This window comes from Ambystoma mexicanum, chromosome 5q (assembly GCF_040938575.1).
Source record: "Ambystoma mexicanum isolate Mex_15411 chromosome 5q, UKY_AmexF1_1, whole genome shotgun sequence".
In the NCBI taxonomy this organism is placed as follows: domain Eukaryota; kingdom Metazoa; phylum Chordata; class Amphibia; order Caudata; family Ambystomatidae; genus Ambystoma; species Ambystoma mexicanum.
Genome location: NC_090933.1, coordinates 878,396,225 through 878,418,998, shown reverse-complemented (window position 1 = coordinate 878,418,998; position 22,774 = coordinate 878,396,225). Strand labels below are relative to the sequence as shown.

Genomic DNA, 22,774 nt, shown 5'->3' with positions numbered 1-22,774 from the left:
TCCGGCGCTCCGAGGCCGCGCATCTGTCCAATTCATTGCTCCAGAGGTTCACAGATAGAGGGTCAGCAAAGCCCCAGCTAGTCGCGATTAATCTTTTGCCTGCCCGAATGCCAGTGCCAGAAATATTTTTTCATATTTCGAGAGATCTACTTCACCCCGGATTCCCAACAGTATCATTTTGGGATCCCTGGGGATTGGTGTCGCCAGGGTGGCAGAGATCATGTTAATACAGCTCTCCCAGAAGACCTGTAAGACTCGGCAGTCCCATATCATATGGTAAAAAGTGGCAGGTTCCGTTTTGCATCTGAGGCATGTCCCGTCTTCCAGTCCCCCCCATCTGGCCATGGCAGTACGTGAATAGTATGTGCGGTGGAGGATCCTCAGTTGTATAAGTCTGAGTTTAGAGTCTATACCAATTTCTCTAGGGAACATTAATGCCTCTACCCAGTCCTCTGGTTCCATTTGTCATATGTCCTTTTCCCACTTTTCCTTGAGCCCATCTAGCTGCGCCGCCCCAAAGGAGTTAAGGGCTTCATAGAGCGTGGAAGTGACCTTGGAGGCAATGCATTGCGGAAGGATATTGGTCTCAATGGGAGTACAGGGGGGTATGGTTGTCGTATCAGGGAATTGGGTGCGGATGGCGTGGGCCAGTTGCGCATGTCGAAACCGGTCCATGGGTGCGAGGTCGAATTGCTTTTGCATGGCCTCAAAGTCAAGGAGGTGGCCTTCTTGTATCACATGCGCTAGTGTGTGTATCCCTTTTACGCACCAGTGACCGAAGGGGCCCATCTTTACTATTTCCGGGAGGAGTGCGTTGTGCCATAGGGGTTGAGATAGTGTTGGTTTACCTTTCCAGCCTATTAGTTTGTGCGCATCCCGCCAGGCCCGGCAAATATGGCGTGTCATTTTGGGTAACATCGGGGGTTGGTTGTGGGTGGCGTACAGGATCTGTAGTGGGGTTAGTGGGGTCATGCTCTCTATTTCAAGGCGGATGTGGGGGAGTGTGGGGTCTGCGTGTATCCAGTCGTTTACCACCCCAATCTGGGCTGCAAGGTAATAGGTGCGTATGCATGGTAGACCGATGCCTCCCTCCCACACTGATCGCTGCAGCGTTTCAAGGGCGATCCTGGGTTGTTTCCCTCCCCACAGCAGTGTGCGAAGGTGTCTCGGGATGACAAGGGGGGCTTTTTGAAGTACATACAACAGTCTGGGGAGAGTCATCATTTTGAATAGCGCCGCTCTGCCCATTAGTGATAGTGGGAGTGATTGCCAGTGGGAGGTGTCCCTATTGAACCGGTCAATTATTGGTTGTAAGTTGAGTTGCAGGAACCCACCCAGTGTCGGGTCGAGTCTTATACCCAGGTATTTAAGTTCTCTAATGGAGACATGATATGGGCAGGTTTCAGGGATCGCAGACTCGCCGCCCTGGATCGGGAAGTAAATGGTTTTGGTCTCATTTACCTTGAGGCCTGCAAAGCGCTGGTATTCCCTAAGGATGCGGGAAACAATCGGGCAGGAAGTGCGTGGGTTACTGAGGTATATGAGGAGGTCGTCCGCGTAGAGGGATAGTCGGTCCTCTTCCCCCCCCCCCCAGGCCAGGCGAACCCTGTCCAATTAGTATTAGCTCTAAGCTCAATTGCGAGAGGTTCTATGGCCAAGAGAAAAAGCAGCAGGGAGAGGGGGCACCCCTGTCTCGTACCCCGACCCAAGGGAAATGATCCAGAAGACCTGCCGTTCACCCTTACCATGGCCTCCGGGTGTGCATACAGGAGTTTTAACCCACAATATAAACGTTTGCCCCAGGTTCATCCGAGCCATGATTGCCCACAAAGCCTCCCATTCTACAGAGTCAAATGCTTTTTCAAAGTCCACTGCCAGGAGGGCCAGTGGGGCTGGTATTTCCTTGGCTCTGCTCAGCGCCAGCTGAACTCTACGCAGGTTCATGCGGGTGGATTTGTTAGGCATGAATCCACATTGGTCGGGGTGGACAAGGGTCTCTATAACTTGCAGTATTCTGTTGGCTAGTGTTCTTGCGAGGACTTTGGCTTCGCCATTGATCAAGGATATTGGGCAATAGGAGGCACATTCCTCCGGGGGTTTCCCGGGCTTATGTATGACGAGTATGCATGCCTTCCTGAGGTCCGGGGGGAGTGCCCCCAGCTCTTTGCTGCGTAGAAACATACGGTGCATGTGGGAGGGTAGTGAACCGCTGAGGCATTTCCATGTTTCTGTAGGGAACCCATTAGGACCCGGAGTCTTCCCAGGTTGGAGCTGTGCGAGCGCCTCTTGCACCTCGGTTACAGTGATTTCGGCGTTCAGGAGGTCTGTTTGGCGCTGAGAGAGCTTCGGGATCTCGATCTGGTCAAGGTAGCATGCGGGTTCGGAAGGCGGGCTCTCGGCCGGTGGAGTATAGAGTTTCTCATAGTAGGCGCCGAATGCCGCAACAATGTCGGAGTCATCTGTGAGGAGTGTTCCGTCTGGAGATTCAATTGCCCACACGTGTCCCTTGGTCTGTTCGCGCCGTTCCAACCAGGCCAGTGTCTTATTCGCCTTGTCGCCTCGTTCATAGATTTGGCTCCGGACTAACTGATGGGCTATCCGTGCGTTGTCTATAGCCAGGTTGCTAAGGGCCTCTTGTGCTGTAAGCAGATCCTCTTTCGCTTCTTGGGTGCAGTATTCTAGGGTTTGCCGTTCGCACTCCAGGACACGCGCTTCTGCCTCTTTGATCTTTTGGACGTTGTCGTTGGTAGGCTGAAACTTCTGAGATAACTTCCCCGCAGAGGACAGTCTTATACGCCTCCCAGAGCGAGATCGGGCAATCCATTGATCCTTCGTTGTTTTCAAAATATTCTGTTGTCTTCTTTTCCAGTTCCTCCTCAATTTCAGGGAGACGTAGGTGATATGTGTTCAGGCGCCAGTTACGATCTGGACCACGGCAGGAGTTCTTCATGGACAATAGGAGCGGAGAGTGGTCCGAAATACCCCTTGCGAGGAATTCAGCATCAAGGAGCCTGTGATTTATACTGCGGGGGATAAAGGCATAATCGATTCTGGAGAATGACTTGTGGACGCCAGAGAAAAAGGAGAACCCAGCCTCATTGTTGTGGAGCGAGCGCCATGTGTCCGTCATTCCCAGAGCTTCAGCGAACATGGCGAGTGGTGTGGGGGCAGAGCAGGTACCTGATCTCCTGTGAGATCTATCGACTGCAGTGTTCATCACTTCATTAAAGTCCCCGCCAATCACCCATACATCGGCCTCATCTTCCAGTAACCGGCTCCGTAGTTCGGAGAGTAGTTCTTTCGTCTGTGAGGGGGGGGGCGTAAATTGCAGCGAGGCCCCATTTCTCGCCCCAGATGTCAGCCAGTATCATAACATAGCGGCCCCGGGGGTCGGTCTTGACCTTCCTGACCTGCAGGGGGACTCGCTCGTGGACAAGGATCATCGTGCCCCTAGCTCCTGTCGTGAATCCAGCCTGGTAGGCGTGAGAGTAGTTGGACATTCTGAAAAAGTTTGTGCTCGTGCCTAGCAAATGTGTTTCATTTAGAAGGGCAATGTCCGGCGAGTAACGGTTAAGGTACTGGAGCACCAGTCTTCGCTTTATGCTGGAGCCGAGGCCGTTGACGTTCCAGGAGAGCATGGTTACCGTGTTGGAGTTCATTCTATCTGCGTGGGGTGCTTATCTGGGCTTCTGGGAGGATCAGTGGCGGTCATGTACACTCGAGAGGTGTGCAGCGCTGTACTTTCGGGGGAGACGTCCGGGGGTCGTCTCGGGTCGGCGTATCTGCTGCCTGGATGATTATTATGTCTGTGGTCTTGCCCATAGATATTACTTGATTCCCTTGCCAGTGCTTCTATGTGTCGTGCCTTCTTGTTTCTTGATTCGGTTTCTTTACGGTCCTTGAACTCCCCCCCACCCTGTACTTCCCCCCCCCCCAACTGGGAGCACCTGTCGCCCAAACATTGAACCTATAACTTTATAAACTTCTTCGGGATAACCCGGCTGTGATAACGTGCACACCGCATTAGGGGGCGGCGGCCGCTAGGTGAGCATTCCCATTCTACCAATCTGGAGTTTGGGCCCCTTAGTACAGGGTATTCATCCTTTTTCCGTAGGGGTCCTTGACGCGTCGTCATCCGCATTGGTCGGGGAACGAGGGGGCGAGGGTCTCCCAGGTCGAGGTCGCTGTGTGGGTGGGCCCGATGGCACACGTCTCCCGCTGGAGTCCGTGAGGACATGAGTTTCAAGCCAGTCCCATGCATCTTTGGGGTTGTAAAACAAGCGGGTAGCGCCCTCATACTGGACTTTTAGCCATGCCGGGAAGAAGAGGGCATATTTGATGGATAGCGACTGGAGCTTCTTCTTGACGGAGTCAAAAGACTGGCAGGCTTTTTGGACTTCTTTCGTGTAATCGGGATAGAAACCGACCTTGTAGCCGTTGTATGTGATCGGGCCCATGGCCCTTGCCATTTGTAGGATCGCATCCCAGTCACGGTAATTCAGTAGGCGTGCGATCATTGTTCTGGGCGGGGCACCCGGTATAGGTCGGCCGGTGGGGACTCTGTGTGCCCTTTCCACGGAAAAGAATTTGGATAGCTTCTTAGGGGTAAAGATATGAATGAGCCAATCTTCTAAGAAGAGTTCTGCGCTGGGGCCTTCCTCTTTCTCTGGTATACCGAGGATCCTGAGATTATTGCGTCGCGCCCTCCCCTCACTGTCTTCGGCGCGGTTTTCCAGTTGGGTCACTTTTTGGGCAATCGCAGTGAGCTGCTGTTCCATGCGGTGGACCGCATCTTCAGTGTTAGACACCCTCTGTTCCGCTTCCCCCACCCTGGTCGATAAGTTGCGGAGGTCTTGGCGTATAAGGGACACCTCAGAGGATAGGCCGCCTATTTTAAGTTCCAAGGATGTCCTCGAGTCCCCAATCGCTTTCATAAGGTCTGACAAAGAGATAGGAGGGTCTCTGAGTTCTCCAGGGTTACTCTCTTCTTCTGGGGGCTGAGGCTCGCGCTGGGGAGGGGCCCCCACGGTGTAGAGATCCATCTTGCTCTGTAGCGTTTGCCTCTTGGTTTTCTCCTTTCCCATGCTTTGGTCGAGCGGCTCTGTGTAGCAGGGATCTGGATGCTCCCCGTCGGGAGAGGTCCTGTATGGAGCAGACGATTGTGTATAGGCTGCGTAGGGTGCACACTGCGAGCCTCTGCAAAGGTCACGTTTGGGATGGCCGCAGCGTCGTCGCTGCAGGTGTCAATCTCGCTTGGTGGCGTGGTGTTGGCACGTGCCTATCTCCGGCATATAGAGTGGCCCCTGTGGTATCTGGGATCTAGGCCAAAGTGCGTAGGGGTCTCGTGGGGAGGACTGTGCCCCTGTTCATCCGCTGTTGTGGGCTGACCAGCGTCTGTCTTCACTGCATAGGGTGGCCCCCCGCGAGTACTACGTTTCGAGCGATGATTTAAGTCGCCCGGGGTGGTCCCAAGAGAGGGGCAGGGCAGTTCCACCGTTTACGTCAAGTCTTGGGGTCCACCGTGGACCGGGGGGGGCTCACTTGGTAGTGAGAAGAGGATATTTTCGTCCCCACACTCCCAGTGTCGTTTTGCTGCGTTTGTGGCTCGTGGGTCGTGACAACGTACTGGGTCTGGTGCTGGTCTATGGCGCAGCTGTGGCCCTCGCGGGCTCCGTGGCCTCTGCAGCGGGCTAGTTGCAAAAAGGGTCGCGGGGGGGGGGGAACAAAGCAAAACATCCACCCCCCACACCCGTGTACCTTGCCGTGGGTGCCTCTGTTTGCAGCGTGTCTTCCCTCAGCGGGGGAGCGCAGCTCACGGCTCCTGCTGCCGCTCGACCCCAGGTATTGCAGTCTTGCTGATGAGGGGGGAGGAGACCCCGATGGGAAGGCTGGCGGTGCAAGGCCCAGGCTGCGAAGTCTATCCGGATGCGTTTCTCTCGTAGATCGGGAGGTGTGCGAGCAACTGTTGTCCCGAGGGTGGAGCAGGTGGGGGGGGCCTCAGCGGCCGCTCGACGGCACCTGGAGAGCGTTGCGGGGTCTAGTTTCAAGCGTCGACCTCGCCTGGGAGCCACAGCGTTCTCAGCGTCTCAGGGGGGGGGGCGGGCGATCCTCTTCTCCCGCCCGCGCCGCAATGGCTGCGAGTCATCCGCCAGCGGTCCGCGGGCTGGTTCTGGCGTCTCCCGCTCCAGTTCTTCTCCGGAGTGCAGCGCCAGCAGCTCTAGTGGGTCCGCCTCCGCTGGCGGGCGGTTGAGGCGAGATTGATTCCAGTAAAAGGGAAAAAATTTCAGGATAATAGTAGCGGCCGCCGGGAGCCGATGTATTTAGTTCCGCATGCGTCGCGCGCGCATGCGCAGTCTCTCCAGAGCCAATTTCTTAAGACTTATGTTTGGTAAACGACGATGAAGAACTTTTTGTTTTATGGTCCCGACACAGTGTCGGCCCAAAGACATTTGGCCGCTGTTGGGTATTTATTTGTGTTCCCAGATACCGGACGAGGATGCTACGCCTCTCCCTTCGCCATGATATGGGATGTTTGATGTGTTTTTCTTGCTACTCTGTATATATGTGCCAATACTGTACATGCCTCAATACCTTGTCCAATTCTTTCTTTAGTGGACGGTTTGAATGCTAACCTGCTCTCTTAATAAAATAAATGTTTATAAAAAAAAACATGGTCACTAAAAGATATACACTCCCTTAAAAGAATATTAGACAAGTCTTAAGTAAAGCCCCACTTATTTTCAGACAGCGGTGAGCGCTTAACGTAGATGGCACTCTAATAGTTCGTTTTAAAAGGGAGAGAAAAGCAGAGAATAAATTGAAACTGGTCCCAACACTTTTTCACGAACACAACAAGAGAGAAAGGCAAAGCAACACCGTGAATTCAGAGTCAATAGGCTGGATCCGCTTTAAGAGGATCAAAACGAAATGTATCCAAGGTCACACGGTTGCAGTGCACAAAAGTCTTGTAACGGTTCAAAAAGGAGTTGGACCAAGGAAAGGGACCAGTTAGAGGGTCAAGGCGGCCAGCCCAGTCCAGAAGGTTAAGGGGTTATTATTACCTTGTAGCAATCTTTAGAAAGGGAGGCCTGGCGGACACGGTACCTTAAAGTGGTGAGAACGCTCCAGCAGGGGCAGTTGTTCCTAGCAGCGAATGCAAGTCGGTGCTTCGTCCGGGGGAAGAGAGGATCTCGTCGTGGATGAAGACAGGAGTCCGTTGCACTGCCAGGGAAGAAACCAGCCGCAGAGTTTCTCAGGTACAAGGAGCGGTTCAGTGGTGAGTGGCTATCCGGCTGCCCGGGTGCTTGGCACGGGCAGTTCGACCACAAACCGGGCTGGGGTGCGAAGAAAGAAAGGAAAACTGGTTGTGCCCACCAGTCAGGGGAAGAAGCCTTTCCTGCTGGGAGATCTTCTCTGTCGTCGGGAAGTGGTGAGTCGGTTCTGCAGGGCTCCACCGGTGGTGTTGTCGTGGTAGGTCGGCTCAACTTCTCCCTCGTCGGATTCTCAGGTCCTGTGGCGACTTCTGAAGTTCCAGTCCCCAAAGCCCTGTTTTTATGCAGAAAACCCCCATTCACTCAGCCTAGCTGTCACTCAAACATGCTAAGTGGTGAGCCGGCCGGCTCACCACTTGGGCCAATCACACAAGAGTGCGACCTGAGTTACCAAGGTAACTCGGTCCAGGGTGCCTAAAGCCCCTCCCACACCCCCTGTGGTACCCAGACAGAGTGGCACCACTTTTGGAGGCTTCTGTGGAGAAGCCCGCCAAAAAGTGGAACAAAGGGCTCGACTTGGGTTGGAGTCACAGAAGAGAACACAAACGCCATTTTAGAATCGAGTCTTGTCAAAAAATACCAACCGGAGAATTAATATTAATTAAATAAACCGGCGGTATGTTCGAGGCTATGAGAATTAAATAATTAAAGTTGGTAGCCTCGAACAATAGGAAATATTTGCGGTCGAATATAAAAAGTAGTTTCCACTGCCACCAGCCAAAACTCGATCAGGGGGGACAGAGACGTGCCCCCTCGACTAACAGACCCCAGGGTAATCGAATTGCCCCGACCAGTACGTCCACAATATGATGGTTTGTACTGGTTCTGTTCAGAATTTAAGACTAGTAAAGTCAGTGGTGACTTTACATGCCCTGGGAGACAGTAGTCAGTCCCAGGGTATGGAGTATATGGTGGGGTGTCACTATGACACCCCTGTGTTACTGCACGGAGGGTGCTGTGTAACACACATAGGAAAAACACATGAGACCCTATGGAGTAAAGGACCCCATAGCCCATAAAACACATTACCAGTCAAAGGAATACCATAAATCATGTCCAAGAGTGGGAGAAAGAGAGTCTCACTCTTGGCAGGAGAAAAAAACAAATCCCAGAAATCCAGCAAAGCTGCTGGGGGACTCACTAGGTTAGGAAATTCAGCCTAAAGCGAGAATTCTCCCTAACATCATGTATTCCCAAACTTGGGTGACTGGCTGATCCGGGGAAAGTCGGCTGAGCAGGTTTCGTCTCACCTCGAAGACACTTGTTCACTGCTGCATAGTCTGGGCTTACCTCTAAACCGTCAGAAGTCACACATGACATCAACGCAGAGGCTCCAGTTCATTGGAGCAGTCCTGGACACTCGAGAGGGGAAGGCTCACCCTCCTGCCCCCAACCCCTTGAGGAGAGAGTCACCAGTTTAATACAGATGGTCGATCTGTTTCAGAGCCACAACAGCTTGCCAGCGGTCTCCTTCCTCCACCTCTTAGACCTCATGGCTTCCTAAATTTTTCTAGTACCAGAGGCCAGGTTGCGAATGCGGTCTCTTCAATGGCTACTGAGAGGTCAGTGTTGGGCATGCGCTATCCTGACTCCGCCCGACGGTGCCACTCCTTAGTCCCCTTTTCGGCAACGATGGAAACGGACCACTTTCACCAGCGCTCCTGGGTTTGGCTTCGGCATTGTAATTCCACGCGCTTTTCCCGGCTACTGTCTTCTGTTTTTTGGTATTAATTCAGGTACTCAATCCTCTGGCGCCACGCTTCTCCCTAGCGCATGTCGATGTCAGCGGGCTTCAGCAGGTGTCCAGCCAGCGAAGGGCTCTTCCCTACGTCTGACTCCCATGCTCTTTGCCTCCACTGCCTTGTCCCGATCATGACTGGGATGGCTGTACTCCATGTGACACACTCACACTGCATTCTCTGAAGAACAGCCTCTATGCTAAGTACAGGCAACTGGAGTAGGATCCGATCTTGCTGTCGGCGCACCCTCAACCGCACTCTTCAGTGATCGATGCAGCGTCACTCTACTCCAAGCCTCGGTCGTCCGCGGCCATCTTGTTTTCGATGCTTCTAGACAAGGAGGAGATGATCTTGGAGGCTTATGGTAAGAAGGTTTATTCCAACACCTCACTGCACCTGCGTCAATCCAACGCAGATGCCATGCTGGCAGCCGTTATCCAGAGGCTTTGGCAGGAAATAGCTGAATTCTTTCCAGAACTTGCAATGCAGAGCCAGGCACGTTTCAAGGCGGGGCTGGCAGAAGTTAAAATGGTGGCCCAGGACATCATGGAGTCCACCGTGGCGCACATCGACACCTCAGGCTTTGCCATCTGCATCGCCACGGACATGAGAAGGATGGCCTGGCTACAGGCTACCAAGTTTATCCCGGATGTCCAGGAACGCATATTGGACTTGCCATTCGAGGGTGGTGACCTTTTTCATTCGACCACTAATGAGGAGCTAGACAAGAAGAACAGCAGCTCCCAAACTGCAAAGTCTTTATCCTCACGAAGGCCACGCCTAAGGCCTACACCCAGTCGCATCAATGCTCCTTTGGCGAGTTCCGGGGCTTCCAGGAACAGAGGTCGAGGGAGCGTGACAGTTCTCTGAGTCAGCACCGACGCAAACAGCAGAAAGGGGGGCGCAAGGGCTTCTTCAGTCCCCCTCCTCTGCCCCAGCCTCAGAGGGAAAGAAGGCATGACGCGTCCCTTCGGGTCCACGTGTCTCTGGTGGGGGACAGCCTTCTCTGGTGGGGGGCAGCCTTGCCATTCACGCACAGTCTTGGCGTCAAAGTGTGCAGACCCCTGGATCCTATCCGTAGTGTCCATGGGGTAGTGTCTACCGATTCCTCCCTCTCCTATCTCTTCCCCTCCACCCCCACAGATTGGACAACTCTGTTACCGGAAATTCGTTGGCTCATCGAGAGCCAGGAGTGGAAGAAGTCCCAGCCTCCCAGCGAGGCTTGGGCTTCTACTCCAGGATTTTCACCATACAAAAGAAGAACCAGGCTGGCCTGAGATTTGTGTTGGACCTTTCCACCCTGAACCTCTCCCTCCCTCTTCAAAAATTCAAAATGGTTACGCCAGCACTGATTGCGGAGGCACTCTGCAGGGGGAGACTGGATGTGCTCCCTGGATCTGAAGGACGCGTATCTACACATCCCAATCTGGCAGCCTCATTGGTCCTTTCTACGGTTTAGGAACTACACGTCCCAATCTGGCAGCCTCATTGGTCCTTTCTATGGTTCAGAATCATGGGCTTCCACTTCCAATACACGATTCTACCCTTCGGCCAGAACTCAACTTATGATTGCAGTGGCAGCTCTTCTCTGGGCCCAAGGTAACCATGTCTACCCGTACCTGGGCGACTGTCTCCTGAGGGCGACATCCCCGGAGGCGGTTTTCCACATGAACACACTCCACGAACTGGGATTTTCCATCAATCTCAAAAAATCTCAGCTGCAGCCTATGCAGAGCTTGACCTTTCTAGCCCTCATCTGGGGCACAAGCTCGGAGACTTTTCCCCTCGTAGGACAAGATCACTGCCATCAAGAGGGCAACAGGTCATTTTCTCAGCAGAGAGGTGACAAAATCATTGTTCCATCCTCAATAAGACCACCCCTGAAACATACAGCCAGACGCAGCGATCAGACAAGGGTCGGTCCTTTGGTTTTTGGGGCTTCCAGGAACGAAGGTCCAGGCAACCGGACAGGTCACCGAGCCGACACCGGCACAAACACAAGGCTGCGCACAAGGGCTTTTTTCAGTTGCTCTCCTCTGCCAGAAAAAAGGCATGACACGCCCCTCCGGGTCCACGTGTCTCTGGTGGGAGGCAGGCTTGCCCTTCACTCCCAATAGTGGCGCACGAGGTTCGCGGACCCGTGTATCCTCTCAGTAGTGTCCATTGGCTACTGCCTACCTAACCTTCCTTCCCCTCTCCTCTGCTCCCACATATTGGGACAGCTACTCTGTTAGCAGAAATTCGATCGCTCGTAGAGTCAGGCAGTGGAGGAAGTCCCAGCCTCCCAGCGGGGTCTGGGCTTCAACTCAGATTTTCGCCATACACAAGAACAACCAGGCAGGCCTGAGAGTTGTGTTGGACCTTTCATCCTTGAACCTTTCCCTTCCTCTTCAAAAGTTCAAGATGGTTACCCCAGCGCATATAGCGGAGACACTATGCATGGGAGACTGGATGTGCTCCCTGTATCTGAAGGATGCGTACCTGCACGTCTCGATCTGGCAGCCCCATCGGTCCTTTCTAAGATTCAGGATCATGGGCTGTCATTTCCAATACAAGGTTCTACCCTTTGGCCTCAATTCAGCCCCCAGGGTATTTACAAGACAAAGGAACGTGCAGGCAGCCCTCCTCAGGGCTCAAGGTCACCACATCTAACCATATCTAGCCGACTGGCTTGTCGGGGCACGGTCTCCGGGGGCAGTCCAACACACCTCCTCCGCCCTCATGATTACTCTACACAAGGTGGGATTGAACATCAATCTCAAAGTCACAGCTGGAGCCTACACAGCATCTAACTTTCCTGGGCCTCATCTGAGATACGAGCTCCGAGAGAGATTTTCCCCCTCGGAGGACAAGATCACAGCGTTCAAGAGGGCCACTGGGCATTTCCTCAGCAGAGCATTGACCTCGGCATGGTGGTACCAACACATCCTGGGCATCATGTCTCCTGGCAGTGCCATACACGAGGCTCAAAATGAGCAGCTTGCAGTTACACTTCGCAGCCTCGTGGAGTCAGGAGAAGGGTTCCCAGGCGGAGCTGCTCAGCATCCCTCTGCATCTCCACCAGGACCTAGTGGTATCACGTAATATCCCCAACAAAAATATCACCGTATATATGGTTGTCAGGAACGGCCATAGGCGATATTTTTGTTGGGGATAATATTTGGGGGTTTGGGAGAAGGGGTTGCGGGGGTGTCCCCCGCTCCCTTTAAAAAAATACAGGGGATGCGGTGGTGTCCCTCGCTCCCTTTAAAAAAATACAGGGGATGCGGTGGTGTCCCTCGCTCCCTTTAAAATAATACAGGGGCTGCAGGGGTGTCCCCTGCAGGTTACATGCCTTAACATTGCCGCAAAGATATGGCAATATTTTTGTGAGGATATTAACACATGGAACCGACCTAGTCTGGTGGAGCACGGATTACAACTTGCAGATAGGCAGGCCCTTCTGGCAACCAGCACCACAGATTACCATCACCACGGACTCATCCCTAGAGGGCTGGGGAGGTACCCTGAACAGCCACAGTGTCCATAGGGTTTGGTCCCATCAGGAGCAGGAGGCCCACATCAACTGGCTCGAGTTGATGGCCATCTGGCTCGCTCCCAAAGCTTGCCTCCCTATGATGAGTGGCAAGGCGATCCTCATTCAAATGACGGCTCCACCAGCGTGTATTACATCAACAAGCAGGGGGCACCAGATCTCCTCCCCTCTGCACTCTAGCAGTCACCATTTGGGAGTGGGCTGTGATGAAAAACATACACTTGGCAGCAATCCACCTCCCGTTGAACCTGGAGACAGACAGGCTCAGCAGGCTGGGTGCGGACAATTACGAATGGCAGTTGAACTATCAGGTCCTTCAGAGGATCTTCGACAGGTGGGGTCATCCTCAGGTGGATCTTTTCGCCACCTGGTCCAACAGGAGGTGCCCTCAATTTGCATCCTGGCAGGGACAGGGCCAGATTTCGGGGTGTGTGGGGGGGAATATGCCTACCCTCCCACTCCACTGCTACATCTGCAAGATAAGGGAATCCCGGCACCTCAGTATCATTCTGATAGCTCCTTGGTGGCCGACGAGGCCATGGTTCTCGGAGCTGCTCAGCCTTTCGGACCAGCCACCAATGCACCTTGCGCTGGGCCCAGCTCATCTACTACCTCAGCAGGGAGGCATGGTCATCCACCCCGCCCCACAGAAGTTAGCCCTTGCAGCGTGATTCCTGAACAAGTCACACTAAAGCATATATACCTCTGTCACCGTCTAACCTACAGTGAAAGAAATTACAGACAGATCTACTACCCCTCTCTACAGATCCCTATGGAGCAACTGGCAAGTGAATCAAAAACTACTAACTAAATCACCCTTTGCCTCTTCTGTCCCCGTTTTATAACACAAACATTTTTATTACAAAACAATTCTCTTGATTTTCCCTTTTTTTAAAAGAATAATATAAAAAACGTCCCATCAGTGAGTCAAATATTCAACATGTACCACTTTCATACAACCATTGCACATCTCTAATGGAGTAACCTAGTTTTGCTTTTTTTGGAATAACACAACAAACATTAGGTTATGTAACAGAGAATAGGAAAAAACATTTTTGGTTTCCTAATAGGTTGACATATGTTTCGGCCCTTCTTGCGTGTACTGCTCCCTCTCAAGAGCTGTCACTCAGTGGGGATATTGGGCAATCTCCTGGACAAAGCAATATAAACGGAAAAATCAATTTAATTCCCCAGTGGTAGATCTTCTGATCTAAAAACAATACATAAAAACTACATTTAATAACACTATTTAATTCATAGAGCGCCAGAAGAGGCATTGTTTGAAAAGGTGTTGTCTCAATTGTTACCCGAAATATCGACCTGATTACTGACCTGTTGTCCGCCCAATACAAATCGGGACGTCTAAAAAAACACACTGATTTATGATGTTGATACAACTTCAAGGGCCTTTCGTGACCTAAAGTTGCAAAAGGAGGATCCATCTTAACCACCTATTAAATTACTTCCTGCATACTTTCATGACAATTTTAGAGCCAGAAAAGTCTTTTTTATTTCACTTGCGTGTATTTACGTTACTTTCTGTGTTTTTGTTGGATATTTAGTGCCTGCGTTTTAATAGTTGTCGGAGGGTGTATCAAAGGAACACTCACATCAAGGCGATACGTCTCTGTATCTGCAAAAAAGAAGTGCAAGTTCAACATTAAACCTTGCAAAGACCACGTGTCATGGTCCTTTTCCTAGGCATACGAATCGATATTTCAAAGCCTTCATAGTTTCTTCTCACTGAGACGAATACTTTTACTTGTTGTCAATAACTAGTTTTTGTGACAGTCACGATTCGCCGAGCAAGAGAATTGTTATCAGCCCGTTTAGACAAATTTTAGGGCAGGCAGAATGGCGCACAAATCCCATATTTTTCGGTGCAAATAATCCATGAATCAGGGCCTTTATCTTTATGTCCTTGTAAGAGGAGCTTTCCCCGACCTTAACGGGTCTCACTTGGAGCGGTTTTGTATTTTGTTAAAAACCACTCCACGTTGGTACCTCGAGTGCCTCATAGACATTCTTCACTTATCTTTCAGTTCATACCTCTGTGGGTCCTCTTAGTTGGAACGCCGATAGTCTCGTTGGATGCGATTTAGGAAAAACGAAACGAAAGAGTATACTTAGTTGAAACTCCTTCCGCTCACGGGACTAGAAACGCCAGGTCACGTGATTACGTGTTGCGGAAGGTACTGCCGAATGTGAGTTTATCAATGCTGTCTCTGCTCTCAGGGCCCACAAATAATACTGGGTCATGTGATTGCGTATTCTAAAAGTATTCTATACATTGCGTATTCTAAACATTTGTTTCAGGCTCCTCAGACCTAGATATTATTTATTAGGGAAACAGCGGAAAATGGATCTGCAAAGTCAGAAGTTGCAAAAAAGGAAATTGCAAAAAAAGTTGCAAGAAAGGGAGGGGGGTGACTTTCATATTTTCCACAAACTCGAGTTTGTTTCAGGGTGCTGATGTACACATGACTTGTCACGTGTTACTATTGATCATTTTTTCTTATGGAGTGTCTCATTTTATAAGGATTATTTCTCCTGTTTAATTTATTGCATTTGATCATGTCTACATCTCAAGGTATTTTCATAGATTCCAGACTAGATGGTGACTGTACCACCAAGGTCAGATGTACTCATCATAGACCTTAGTAAGGTCTATGAAAAGTATGTCTATTTAACTACACGGTTGAATAATCGTATGTTCTCTCCCCTTTACTTATGGTGAAAACACCTCTCGGTGATGGCCAAAGATCCCTTCTGTGTGGCACTTCCATCTCTTAAAGGAATATAGAGGAAGGGTTCTCTCAACCATTCTATATCCTGTGGTATGTACTGTGGTCTCGAGGAATCTCTTCTCGCTGAAACTTAATTTAAAAACAACCACTGGTAAGACCTGTGAAAGTCTCACTCAAAGTTTTTAGATCAGAAGATCTACCACTGGGGAATGAAATTGATTTTTCCGTTTTATATTGCTTTGTCCTGAAGATGGCCCAATATCCACACTGAATGACAGCCCTTGAGAGGGAGCAGTATACGCAAGAAGGGCCGAAACATATGTCGACCTATTAGGAAACCGAAAATGTTTTTTTTTCCCTGTTCTCTGTTACATAACCTAATGTTTGCTGTGTTATCCAAAAAAAGCAAAACAAAGTTACCCCATTAGAGATGTGCAATGGTTGGATGAAAGTGGTACATGTTGAATATTTGACTCAATGATGAGATGTTTTTTATATTGTTTTTAAAAATAAAAGGGAAAATAAAGAGAATTGTTTTGTAATAAAAAGTGTTGTGTTATAAAACGGGGACAGAAGAGGCAAAGGGTGGTTAATCTACCAATTTAGTTAGTAGTTTTTGATTCACTTGGCAGTAGGTCCATAGGGACCTCTAGAGAGGGGTAGTCGATCTGTCTGTAATGTTTTTCACTGTATGTTTCTCCCCATAGCACAGATTCGACCCCCCCCCCCCCCCGTGAACAGAAAATTAGGGGAGTACCCAATTGTTTATTGCACCGGCTAACCTAGACATCATACAGTGTGCTAGGAGCAATGTTACTAGGAGCCAGTATAAAAGCAAGTGGACTAGGTTTTGTCACTAGGCGGAATCAAAGGAGGTCGATCCTCTGACGTGCACGTTGGACGACGTGCTATCCTTCTCAGTACACCTCGAACACTCAGGATTGCAAGTAGACACATGCCGCACCTATCTGGCATCCATCGAAGCCTACCGGAACTCGGAGGAGGAGTTCTTTTCGTCCTCCAACCCAGTGGTTAAAAGACATCTGGCGGGCCTCAGGATCTACCTGCCTCTCGAGAAGCCACACCCCATGTGGGACATCAACATAGTGTTGGGTGCATTGGCGCATAAACCTAAGCCAATGGCGTCCGCGGGCATCAGGCTAGTACCCATTAAGACAGCCCTCTTGTTGGGGCCTTACATCAGCGGCTTCAGAGCCTTACACTACTTTTCACAGGCACAAGGTGGTGCTTAGAACACACCCTGCGTTCTTACCTAAGGGAGTCTCTGCATTTCACCTGAATGAGGAAATAATGCTACCTACTTTCTTTGCGGACCCTTAGGACGAAGCTCAGAGGGTACTGCACTGTCTAGATGTTAGGCACGCTCTGAAATTCTACCTAGACCGAACCAAGAGATTCTGCAAATCAGAGGCTCTTTGTCACCTTCGGTGGGTCAAGACTAGGGTTTCAGGCTTCGGACCTCCATAGCAAGATGGATGCTTTTGGCCATCAAAAAGGCCTATGAGGGGCAGCACAAAAACCACTCACGGCAAACATGCATGCTCACGCTATCAAAGCCACGGCAGTCGCATTCCAGAGGCTCGTTCTGTGGCATGTCAACAGCAAGGCGGCTACATGGGCCATGCCTTCGGCCTTCTGCAAGCACTTCTGTATGCCGGCTCCAGGTCAGATGCGCCATTTAGGCAGGCAGTATTAAGGAACTTTTTTTCTTAAGAGGGTCACCTCTCTATCCTGGGGCAACATTCAGTTGTAATCGCCCATACATTATGGAAGAAAGGGGACGGGACATAGGAGTAATTATAAGTTACTTACCGTAGTGACTTACGTACTCCTAGTCCATAATCCCCTTTCCTCCATACGTCCCGCCATCCTCCCCCCTAATAAAACTGGTGTCATTAGGCAATGGTAATATTGTCGATACGTCAAAGGGGACTGTGGAGTGGCGCCGGTGGGTGGAATCAGGGGAGCGCATGCTCCTTGGTCCATGCCCCTGCGTGCCTCTAAATTTAACGGGGAGGAAGATGTTGTTCTGGTGAAAAAAGTTCTGTCTCCCGTCCCTAGCAAGGGACGCTCATGCAGTATGGAGGAAAGGGCACTATGGACTAGGAGTATGTTAGTCACTACAGTGAGTAACTTATAATTTTTTGGGCAAACTCATCGAGAAGCTGGTCATCCCCCAACTGACCTTCCTCGTGAAATAGCCGGCTGCCTCCATGAGCATCAGTCCAGTTTCAAGGAAGCCAGAGGCACGGAAACTGTTCTCCTGAGCACCCATGAAGACCTACTCTCTAACCTGGATTCCAATACTCCCTCTGTCCTGATCCTCCTCGATCTTCTGCTTTTGCCAGTCACCCACTCCATCCTCATGAACCGTCTCCATGACACCCTAGGCATCACAGACAGGGCTCTGGCGTGACTGACCTCCTTCCTCTAAAACAGACCTTCCCAAGTGCAAAGGGGTCCTTTTCTCACCTCCACCTCACTCTCTGCCTGTGGCGTCCCTCAGGGCTCTATCCTATTGCCATGGCTCTTCAACATCTACCCGGCCCCTCTGGCCCACCTGATCTCCACTTTCTCCCCTTATTTCCAGATTTATGCACACAGCACACTCTCAAGCTGCCTTCCCCTAGCACCACCGCCTTCTCCTCCCTCATACCTGACTGCTATTCAGGCATGGTGCTCTGCCAATTATCTCTGCCTGAATGTCAGTAAGACGGAGATCCTTCTCCTCTGGACACCTGCCCCTTGATACTCCTCTTCTCTCTGGTCAGTCTCCCTGGGTGCCTCTCCCCTCACCCACTTGTGAGGCAAAAAACCCTGGGTTCATCTTTAACTCCTCTCTCTCTTTCTCTCCTCACAACATGGACCTTGCCAAGAAGTCAAATTTCCAGTTGCATTTCCTTTGGGGCATTCTACCTTTCCTCATCTTCCACCAGACATTCAACATCTCCGGAGCCCTGGTTCTCGCTAGGCTCGTCTACTGCAACAGCCTCTTCCTCAACCTGCCTCTTTGCTCCCTTCGACCCCTTCAACTAATCCAGAATAGGACCGCAAGACCTATCCTTGGCCTCAAGCCCGCCCAGGGAACGCATCTCTCCAGCCCAAAAATATCAACATTGTCTCCCGGTGACCACAAGGATCAAATTCAAGACCCTTTGCATCCTCCACAAGGATGTCTGGGCCCTGGGACCTCTCTGCATCCAGCTTTCCCTTCCTAAATACCTCCCGGCCAGAGTCCTTCAGTCTTCTGGCTCCAACTCTCTGCAGATCAAACCATTCTCCAAGCAGACAGTGGGAGGTAGATCCCTTTCCTCGGTTGGCTTCTCCCTCTGGAACTGCCTCCCTCCCCCGCTCAGACTTGAGCCGGATCTTCTTAAGTTCTGGAAACGTCTCAAGACTTTCCTTTTCTCCTCTTTCTTCCCTCACCCCCTGACCGTGCCTGGGCTAACTATCCATCTGTCGCTGCGACTGTGTCCTGGTCCCTTCAGAGTCATACGGAATCCGTATAATACATTAAAAATAAAAATAACGAATGGTAGATTTGATCTGCTAAACGAAAATTTCGATCAAATCCATAATTCGATGAGATTATGGTGAACAAGGGGAGCAGGGGTTACAAACGTGGCGGGGGTGTCCCTTGCGACCTAAATGATCAAGTTGTAAAAAATAAAAGGACCGTGCTTCGCCAGTTCCCATGCACGTAAGTGAAGGGAACCAGCGTCGTAGAGGGATGGCGGAATTGGCGGCACACTGCTATGTGTGGCGGCAGAAGTGGTTTGGAAGGAGCGGTTTGCAAGAAATGTCTGCGGGAGACAAAACCAAACTAATCATGGACATCAGAGTCATACTGCGCCAGACCACCTCCTGCCAGTCCCTCCAGCATCCCTTCTCAGCACTTGCCCTCAGGCCCCCTTTGCCGAACTAGCCCAACTGGTCCTCCCTGTCCACTGCACTCTTCCTCCCCTCCGCCCGCCCCCTCTCCACTGGCATGTGCCACCTTGGCCTGCTCAGCACTTCCCTGGCACCCCACCCTTGGGGACACCCCACTCCACCCTCACCTCCTCCCCTTGCACTTACCACCTTTTCATGCAGTTGCACGATAGGATAGTCACAAGGCAAATGTAACCATTTTTGATGTTTTACTTCTTGATTCCCATGTCTCCCACCCCCAATCTTGTCTTGTGGTGCCTGGAAACACCTGTGTATTGGCTCCATACAAATGTCCAATAAATAAATAAATACATTTTGCAATACAGGTTTATTCAAGGTTGTATATAGCCAGTGCCAGTTGATGGTTGAAGTAAATTGTTGGCATTCTTTTGTGATCTAATAGTGTGATTTTTGGAAGTGTCATTCAGGCAATACATTTGTAGCTCTTCAATCTTATTTCTTGCATGACTTTCCTTGAGATAATCAAATGTAGTGTTCTGTAGACTAGAATCTTTTTCATGGTATGTGTTGATGTCAAATAGCTTGTAACCCAATAATAAACATTTGTGTTTCCCTATCAATAATTACATTCTAAGCCTTGAATTTACATGTAAGCAAACTAAGTCTGATCTTGAATCGTCTATATCAATATCTCAAGTTGATTAGTTGCAATTGCGAGATTTCTTGCAGAAGAGATGAGACATTTGCTTTATTTAAAATTTAACTCCAAGGATTTGCTCAGGATAGCTACGAACCCTATTTTACTACTGGAAATAATGTTTTACTTAAAAGGGAATTGCACTTCTTTATTTCTGTTTTTTTAGTGCTTTTGACATAGATTAGGAACCAAACCTATGTTGTGCCCTGCTTCATAACAATCATCCTGTGAAATAAATTGATCATCCTCTGTTGTCTATGAACTCTGCAGGTCCTGTTGATATACGAGATTGATAATTCTCTACCTCTTAACTATCCTATTGACTAATGGGTGGTATGGATGCAAGTGTATTATTTGTTTCTTCTACTTCCAAAACTGGCAAACTTTAAAACGGTATGATTGATTAATTGTTACTATCAATAGAAGCTGAATTTTTCTTTGACCTTTTTTATTGTTTTTAAAAGAAACGTTTTAAAATTAATATTCTTGTTTACTTGGCAGTCGTTAGGCGAAAGTTGGAAAATAACATGCTTCTGCAACATAGGCGCCTCTTGTTCTGTTACTGTAGGTTAGGTCAGTGCACCCAGGAACTCTTTGACTGTTTAGAATTTGCCTTCTTTTCTCACTTTTTAGTGCATTGGGTTGCGTGTGTCTTTCTTTGTTTTAATATTTCATCACTAACCTCTGGGACATTTATTGCCTGGCTGCAAGCGTCAAGGTCATTGCTTGAAATTTCTTGAACTGCATCAGACGCAGTTGCTATGAATTCTGATGTAATGCCATCAGTTTTACAAACAGCGATCATTCTTTACGTTCTCTATCTAGTCTTAATGGACTATAAGGTGTAATTCAATTTTTACTTTGCTTGTTAATCCATAACTCTACTATTGCCAATGGTGAGGTCAGATTTTTTAATATGCCTTAATGGCTTTTCATTACCTTGTGCATGTTGTCACAAAGTCTGACTAGTGAACATGGAACAAGGTTTAGATCCAAAATTAAATTGACACCAGGTAGACTTGATTGAATCAGGCGTAGCTGCCTCGTTTGGGAACTAGACAATAACCTTATGATCGCAGAAGAATTTCTCAAGAGCAGAGTATTCGTCTGCTCTAATTTGTGAGACTTTCATTCCACACTGTCGTTTCTCAAGATTGCTGTAACCTGGGAGTGAACAGGTCAGTGGGAGAGTCAAACAGTATTGACAATCATAACAATGTTTATATTTGGATGCTGGAAGACAGCTGGCTTATGCTGATTAATGCTGTTAAACCCACATGGGGATGATTCAGGCTTCCTTCTGAGGTTCTCTTAAAAATAAATAATGTTTTATTTTTTTTATTTGGGAGCTTCAAGTTTGGGTATATTAGGTTTGGCTTCATGGGCTTGGCACTTGACTGGTTGACCTCTTTCCTCTCCAAACGACCTTCCCAGGTCCAACGGGACACTTTTCTCTCGCCTGTCACACTCTCCACTTGCGGCATCCCTCAAGGCTCTATCCTCTCACTGTGGCTCTTGAACATCTACTTTGCCCCTCTGGCCCACCTGATCTCCTCCTTCTCTCCTCACTTTCAGTGTTATGCAGACGACACACAGCTCTCCTTCAAGCTTCCCTCTACTGCCTCCTCCTCTTCCTCCTCTCGCATCCCAGACTGTCTGACTGCTTTCTGATATTCCGTGTGCATCTCGTTGTGACTAGAGAGCTACTCAGAATAAGAAATGGTCAAAAATGGAAGGTGTTTGTAATCTCTGTGATCTCAATGTGGAACACAATGTGAAACATCTGTTGCTGGCATTCCCTGGTAAAGTAAACACAGGAGGGATCATTTGTCAAGATTTGTGCACAATATTGACTGGTTGTCAACTGAGGAATTTTGGCATCGCCTCTGGGAAGGAAAAAGAGACATTTTTGACATTGGAAGTGTTGAGGTTCCGAAAGGATATTGAACCCCTTATCGTACTATGATGGGGTACGGTCCTCCTTGTTAAATATCTTTTGACCATGGTATTGTTTTCTATATATTAATTAGATAAAGATGTATCTTAGGCACTTTAAGGTCTGATTGGATTAATTATTATGATCTGATTTATGAATTGGAGAATGTCTTTTGTTTTAATTGCAAGTCTGTTATGTCATGTTTAATTGTTTTAAAATTGTGTTCTTTTATGGATTTTATTAAGATTGTATGTAATTGTTTACTTTGTTTGTGAAAAGTCCAATTTTGACTGATACACAATAAAAAAAAAAGTAAAACGTTATGTTCTATTGAGTGCACATGTGTACACCTTTAGGCTGCCAATGTCATGTCTTCCGGAAATTGTTCCTTGATACTGGAAGAGTCACCAACATAGTTCATAGTTATCCTGCCTTGAAAAATACATATCCGAAAGGAGATAAATAATGTGCCTCTTTTGGCTGAAGTAAAATTATGATGGCAGCTTCCTTTCATGAAAGATAAATCGAAAAAGCATGATCATTCAAATAGGCGTTTAAAAATGTAGCCTTTAAATCCACCTTCTTACTTAATAGTCTTCCTACTCTTTCTAGATGGCCTGCATCATCTTTTCTTTCTCTATCCAGTTTCAAAGCACAACAAATTTGGCCTGTTTACTGGCTCACTACAATTGTGCATGGTGCTACACAAATCCTGAATTAAATGAGCACTGGATAGCTGGGAGGATCAGGCAACAATCTTTTTAGTGGCAGTTTCCTATCTGATGGAGATGATCATTAAGGCAGGGTATACATGTTGCTGTAAAGTCGTTGTGTGCTCAGAAAGTATCCAAGAGATTTGTAATGAGTGCATCAAAATACTGCTTATATGCAGACGTTCGCTTTTACTGTACTTGGTGCTGAGTTTTCCTTTGTTATA

At 49.1% G+C, this 22,774-nt stretch overlaps 1 protein-coding gene across 1 annotated transcript in view; it reads left to right on the top strand.

Annotated features, from left to right (window-relative positions):
* Positions 1 to 22,774, top strand: part of VIRMA (vir like m6A methyltransferase associated) — a 1,848,046-nt gene that overhangs the window by 1,451,964 nt on the left and 373,308 nt on the right. The gene's annotated exons all lie outside the window — the stretch shown is intronic.